Raw genomic sequence first — 7,597 nt, forward strand, 5'->3', positions numbered from 1 at the left:
CAAATTAAAGACAGCACTGCTACCTTGGTGAGTGTGAAAGAGCAAGAACCCCTGAGGTGAGTGTAAAAGGAGATGTAAAGAGTGCTAGTTGGTGTAATTGTCAGAGAGCTGCAGGGATGCAGGGCCTGGAGCTTTTATGGCCTATAGAGGTGCAGGGTTCTGCAGAGAAAAGGTGATCTGGTGAAAAGGTACAAGAATCACAGAATCACAGAATTGTAGGTGTTGGAAGGGACCTCCAGAGATCATCGAGTCCAACCCCCCTGCCAAAGCAGGTTCCCTACACCAGGTCGCACAGGTAGGCATCCAGGCAGGTCTTGAACATCTCCAGAGAAGGAGACTCCACCACCTCCCTGGGCAGCCTGTTCCAGCGCTCCGTCACCTCACTGTAAAGAAGTTCTTGCGCATGTTTGTGCGGAACTTCCTATGCTGCAGTTTCCAGCCGTTTCCCCTTGTCCTGTCTCCACTCACCACTGAAAACAGTCTGGCCTCGCCATTCTGCCCCCCACACCTTAGATATTTATAGACCTGGATCAGGTCCCCTCTCAGTCTTCTCTTCCCAAGGCTGAACAGACCCAGTTCACTCAGCCTTTCCTCATAGGAGAGATGCTCCAGGCCCTTCACCATCTTCGTGGCCCTCCGCTGGACTCTTTCCAAGAGATCCTTGTCTTTTTTGTACTGGGGAGCCCAGAACTGGACGCAGTACTCCAGATGAGGCCTCACCAGGGCAGAGTAGAGGGGGAGGATCACCTCCCTCGACCTGCTGGACACGCTCTTTTTAATGCACCCCAGTAAGCCATTGGCCTTTTTGGCTACAAGGGCACACTGCTGGCTCATGGCCAACCTGTCATCCACCAGGACACCCAGGTCCCTTTCCGCAGAGCTCCCCTCCAGCAGCTCATCCCCCAACCTGTACTGGTGCATGCAATTATTCCTCCCCAGATGCAAGACTCTACACTTGCTTTTGTTAAACCTCATCCGGTTTTTTTCTGCCCAGCTCTCCAGCCTATCCAGGTCTTGCTGAATGGCAACACAGCCTTCAGGCATGTCAGCCAATCCTCCCAACTTCGTATCATCAGCAAACTTGCTGAGGGTGGCCATTATCCCCTCATCAAGGTCATTGATGAAGACGTTGAACAAGACCGGACCCAGCACAGACCCCTGACGAACACCGCTGGTTACAGGCCTCCAACCGGACTCTGCACCACCAACAATGACCCTCTGCGCTCTGCCAGTCAGCCAGTTCTCAACCCACCTCACTGTCCACTCATCTATCCCACACTTCCTCAGCTTTGTTATAAGGATGTCGTGGGGGACAGTATCAAATGCCTTGCTGAAATCAAGGTAGACTACATCCACTGCTCTCCCCCCATCCACCCAGCCAGAGACAACATCATAGAAGGCTACCAGGTTGGTCAAGCACGACCTCCCCCTTGTGAACCCGTGCTGACTATTCCTGATAACCTCCTCTTCTTCCAGTTGTCTGGAGATGACATCCAGTACAAGCTGTTCCATCACCTTTCCAGGGACAGAGGTGAGGCTGACTGGCCTATAATTGCCTGGGTCTTCCTTCTTGCCTCTTTTGAAGACCGGAGTGACATTGGCTATGTTCCAGTCTTCAGGCACCTCCCCCGTCCTCCAAGACTTCTCAAAGATGACAGAAAGCGGTTCAGCAACCACCTCTGCCAGCTCCCTCAGCACCCGTGGATGAATCCCATCAGGTCCCATGGATTTGTGAACATTGGTGTTGCCTAGGCGCTCCTGGACCACCTCTTCCCTGACAGAAGGGGGGTCTTCCATTCCCCAGATCCTCTCACTCACCTCCAGGGTCTCAGATTCCCGAGTGGGAGCTTTTTCACTGAAAACAGAAGCAAAGAAGGCATTCAGTATCTCCGCCTTCTCAGCATCCCCAGTTACCAGCACACCCCCGTCACTTAGCAGGGGAGCCACATTCTCCCTAGTCTTCCTTTTACTATTAATGTACTTGAAAAAAAAACCTTTTTTATTATCCTTTATCCCCTTTGCCAGATTTAATTCCAGGCGGGCTTTAGCCTTCCTTGTCGCATCCCTGCAGACCCTGACAACATTCCTGTATTCTTCCCAAGTAGTCAGACCCTTTTTCCACATTTCATGGGCTTTCTTCTTTCCTTTGAGTTTGTGCACGAGTTCCTTGCTCATCCACACAGGTCTCCTGCCACCCTTTCCCGATTTCTTCCTCACAGGGACGCACCGATCCTGAGCTTGGAAGAAGAGCTGCTTAAATGCCCACCAGCTCTCACAGGCCCCCTTGTCTTCCAACACCGTAGCCCATGAGACAGCTCCAAGTAGGTCCCGGAAGAGATCGAAGTCGGCTCTCCTAAAGTCCAGGATAGCAATCCTACTTTTTGCTTTACTTCTTCCACTCAGGATCTTAAGAAGATAGAAGTATAAAAATGATCAAGGTTGTGGCTTGCCTGGATCCAAATGAAAGCCTTGCATCAAAGGTATCAAGAGCCAAGTATATGCTTTGATTCAGTAACACGCTGAAGTATGGAAGCTCTTTTCTTAAATTTAGGGCTTGAATGCCAAAAGGTATTATATCTTTTCCACATTTTATTCAGGCCCACTTAGTTTGAGAGTTTCCAGCCCTACATCTTGGGCTCAAGATTTCTATTTGGGCTCAGCATGTATTTGTGTTTGATCTTGGGACATGCTAAGCATCTTCAGCAAGATCTTGAGATCCTTTGTATACTGTTTGCTTGGATGATAATGAATCACACATATACTCTGTAGGTTTATAAAGCTTAACACAATTTATTGTTACAACAGGATTTTCTGGGAAAAGAATAGAAAAGAGAAAGGATGAGCAAAGAAAAGATGAGAAAAGAAAAGATGAGAAAGGGAAAGGGAAAGGGGACCACCAAACATTTATAACTGGAAAATTTCCTTTTTCACTTGCCTACTTGTCTCTACAGCCTCACTGTAGGTGGGCAGCTTGCAGTATATCAACTATGCCCTCAAGCTAGAGATGAGGGCTACATTATTATACTGCAAGGAGGATTTGGATTGCTCTTCTCATTTTCTATTAATTTTAGATCTACCTTCATCAAAAGTTAAAGAGCCTGAGGATAATTCTGTGCTGAGAATTGTGGAAACTTAATGTGATAAAGGAAGTCTGGATAGGAATATGATAGTTGTGTCTGACTAAACTGCTGTTGTGCCCTGGCACAACAGCTGCAGACATTATGGCAGTGGCTCCCCACTAGACCTGTCAGCTCACTCAGTGTTTCTGTATGACAAAGCACTGAGGGCTCACTTATGAGCTGCCCAAATTGTTTCTTCTGCTGCCAAAAGAGTGGGAAGGAAATGCTGCTAGTGGGAATGGTGATGAAGGTTGGGAAGGAGCACCGACAGCCTACAGTAGTTCCTGTGCGACATCTTCTCACTCCTGTTTTCTGGAGTTCTTTAACACCCTACTGGGATCCTGTGGTAGAGCTGATCACAAAGGTTTCTTTTAAATATCATTCCATTGAAAAAGTATTGTGACTGATGTTTGCAGACGTGTGTAGATTCTAAAGAAAAATCCAACAAATGAGATGTTCTGAAATAAGCTGTGTTTTACACATTTTTTAATCACTTCAAAATGCAACAGAATGGGAATGATTTTCTTTTTTTCTTTTTTTTTTTTTTTTAAATAATAGTGCATTTAATGTAATCACATTTCTTGCTCCTCACACACGGCCCTGCCTTGCTCTGTTCCCTTCAGGAACACCCTGCTCCCATGGGTCTCCCCATGGCAGCCAAGAAGACCAATGGCATACTTGCTTGTATCACAAATAGTGAAGTCAGCAGGGGCAGGAAGGTGGTTGTCTACTTTTGAAGGCACTTTTACTTTCACTTTTACAAGGCCACACCTTGAATACTGTGTTAAACTTTGAGCCCCTCATAACAACAAAGACACTGAGGCCCCAGAGCATGTCCAAAGAAGTACAGCAAAGCTGGTGAGGGGTCTGGAGCGCAAGTCTTATGAGGAGTGGCTGAGGGAACTGGAATTGTTCAGTCTGGCGAAAAGAAGGCTTGGGGGAGACCTTATCACTCTCTACAGTCCCCTGAAAGGAGGTTGCAGTAAGGTGGAGATTGGCCTCTTCTCTTAGGTAACTAGTTGTAATGGTCTCAAGCTGCTCCAGGGGATGTTCAGGTTGGATATGAGGAAAAATTTCTTCTCAGAAAAAGTGGTTGAGATTTTGTAATGGGCTGCCCAGGGGGGTGGTGAAATTTCTGTCCCTGGAGGTTTTCAAGAAAAAGGTAAATGTAGCACATAGGGACATGGCTTAGTGGGCATGCTGGGGATGAGTTGATGGCTGGACTAGATGATCATAGAGGCCTTTTCCAGCCTTCATGATTCTGTATCTCTTTCCTCTCTCCTAGGCGGAAAACTGTTACCTTCTCTTATTCTGTCTTCTTTGAATACCATACAGAACCCACCAAAAACAATATGCTATCCAAATCCTATGCAAAATAGACCACAAGGTATAGAGGATGGACACTGCACTATTTGACTAACGCACTTTATAGACCACTTTAGTGAAATACTGTTGACTTGTCAGATACGTAACTGTTTTTTTGTTGTTGTTTGTTTGTTTGTTTGCCATGAGTGAGGAATATCCTTTTTTGCTTGATGCAGAGTTACAAAATCTTTCATGGCAATGCTTCCAATCTGTCTTACTGATGGGAAAACAGAATTACACATGAAAGATAGAAAAGTATTGTTTTTTTTAATTTTCATGTTTTCATCATGAAGCTAATTTGCAGGTCTGACATTTTTTCAGCCCCCAGTATCTGTATAGGAAATAATAGCTTGTAGTTATTTTCTGGCTGATTGTTCAGTAAAATCCTAGGTGCTGTATTTTTCTAGGAGTCATCCTAGATAATTACAGTTGTTTCATCAAACCCTGAAATTCTTCTGGAATATAGTGCAGCTACCTGATACATATTTAGAAGTCCTCATATGGGAATAATCATCAGAAGACAAAAAGGCTTACTAACATTACCAGAGATGGAATATATGTTCTTTCCTGCAGAAAAATAACAAGTTTAAACTCCCCTTATAGCCAATGATGTTACTTCTTGGGTAGAGATTTAGGGTCTCATGCTGTTCTGGTGGTCTCTCTTCCTCATTGTTTTCCTCATTGTTTTCCAAACAGTGTGCTGCTGCAGCTCCCTAGCAGCAGTAATTCAACAGAAGTTTTGCTGACAGGGACTGCTGCAGGGCATCTGGTCTGAGAAGCAACAGGAACTCCAGGTTGAATGACAAGACTCAGCACGCAGTCAGTTTGTTTGCAGTATTTACTAGCTTAGGGCTTATTTATTAAAATACAGCCAAAGTCAGGATGAAATTTTAAGCCTTAGAGTTGGTAAGGTATAATTCAAAGTAGGCAGAAGCTATGTAGTTTATCCTGTGGCATTGTTACTGGGCAACTTTTTTTTTTCCAGGCTGAAAGAATAACTGGAGAAGTGTAGTTTCTCAGGGCTCCTGATGGGAGTGATCCAGTTTGGTAGAAAGATACATCAGTATTATCCACCAAATTTCTTCTCTCAGATTCACCAACCCTTCTTAGCCTAATCTCTATAATGCCACCACTGATGTCAGTGGCAATGGAAGTCAAGTACGCAGCACCTTGGGAGATGAGATGATCTGGCATTAGTCAGAGAGGAGTAAGCAACGGCAGGATGGAGTTCAAGTGTCAGAAGCAAGGCTAGTACCAGCCTTCTCCCTGGTTGTGTTTTTCTTCTGTTTTTGTTGTGAATCCTTTGGGATTAGGCACTGCCTTTTGTAAATCACTAGAGATGACATGATGAGCTCCCTGAAGCAAAAACATTTGATTCACTTAAAACTAAATATTTCCTCTGTGCAATTCAATACGACAGTAACAATTAACAGACAGTGAAACAAACCTCTGCACCTCGCCTGAGCATTAAGTGAGCAGTTAACATCTGAGAGTGACAATGGTTCTCCTGAGAGGAAGTCTGACCACCTCTGCGCTGAGAAGCTGGAAGGTGCCAGTAGCTCTGACTTCTGAAAGGGAGAAGCAAGGCGTGGCTGTATAACCAAGCACGTCCATTAGTAGAGCCAGGCTCCCAAGGGAAGTTCTAACGTCAGTGCCCCAGGTGAGTCAGTAGAGGTCATCAGGGATTAATGAGTGTCCTGGCATGGAAAAACAAAGTTAACATTCAAATTATCAGTCATCTTAAAGATGAACAATTCACAAATGGCCAGTGAAACTGATGATGGCAAATTCATTGCTACTGAGGTGACCTATGCAGACAGTCTCACAGGGGAGATGAGATTTGGACTGGTACAGACTGCCTACGTAAATAATGCTGGTCCTGCAGATGGGAAGGATCCAAGTCCTATAAATCATTCAGAAATTTACTGAGTTTCTCCTAAAAACAAATTGGCTTTTTCATCCCTGCTTCTACTAGGGGAAAGTTTCACAGCCTTGTTCATTTGCCAGCTACATCTTCTTGTTTCTAAATTGCATATATTCATGGACAGTTATATGTAGCTGTTCTTGTGCCAATTTTGTACTTTCTTGTACCTTACTCTCCTTCCTTCCTGATGTTTTTCCTTTCAGTGTATTAATAGATACAGAGGGGATCTGATTTCTGTGTTTTGCTGAGCTGTGTGCCAAGTTCCTTTAGATCTTTTCTTTAAATCAGCTTGCTGTTTCCTCATCTTTCCTTTGTAGCACCTGTTCCTCATTACCCAGCAATTTTCCATGGTATTCCTACTTTACTAAAGTGTAAATAAGCTTTTCTGCACTGTTCTTATTTAAAAATAACATCCAATAATAACAGCAACAGCAACAACAAAAAAAAACCCAAAAAAACAAACAATGCTATCATCTGTTTACCATCTGTTTAGAGGGGTACCACCTAGCCTATTTCTCATATGCCAGGCATAGCTAATGGACTGGATATTGGGTTAGATTGGATACTAGGAAAAAGCTCCTTACCAGAAGGTGAAGCAGGCTCCCAGGGCAGTGGTCATGGCCCCAGGCTGCTGGAGTTCAAGAAGCATTTTGACAGTGCTCTCAGACACAGCGTTTGATTTTGGGTGGTTCTGTGTGGAGCCAGTGGTTGGACTCAATGATCTTTATCAATCCTTTTCAACTTGGGATACTCTGTTTCCCCTGTTGCTGGTCAAAGGGATGGAGAAAAGCCAGGAGTGATGGCGTGGTGTTCAAACTGGGAAAAATGGCATGGAATGTAGGGGGTGTTTTAATGTTTGGTTTTGTATTATAGTACCCAAACTGGCAGGAAATCATATTAATTTTCCCCAAGGTGACTCTATTTTGCCAGTGATTGTAACTGGTAATTGACCCCCCACTATTTATTTTGACCCACAAGACATTTTGCAATATTTTTTTCTGTTGTTTTGCTGAGGAGAGTGGTTGAGAGAAAGGTTGGGACTTTGACCCTTAGCCAAGGATAACCCATCACAATTCCATGAGACAAAAATCTAAAAGAATTTCCAGACAGCTATAGGAGGTCATTCTTAGATAAGTATACTGGAAGTAACATGAAGTAACATTATATTAATTCCTCCATACCAAGTACT

The 7,597-nt window shown here is 44.3% G+C and overlaps 1 protein-coding gene across 1 annotated transcript in view; it reads left to right on the forward strand.

Annotated features, from left to right (window-relative positions):
- Positions 1 to 7,597, forward strand: part of FAM135B (family with sequence similarity 135 member B) — a gene marked incomplete at both ends in the record, with an annotated part of 120,339 nt that overhangs the window by 19,831 nt on the left and 92,911 nt on the right. The window lies entirely within an intron of this gene.

Source organism: Tetrao urogallus (assembly GCF_951394365.1).
Source record: "Tetrao urogallus genome assembly, chromosome: 3".
Classification (NCBI taxonomy): domain Eukaryota; kingdom Metazoa; phylum Chordata; class Aves; order Galliformes; family Phasianidae; genus Tetrao; species Tetrao urogallus.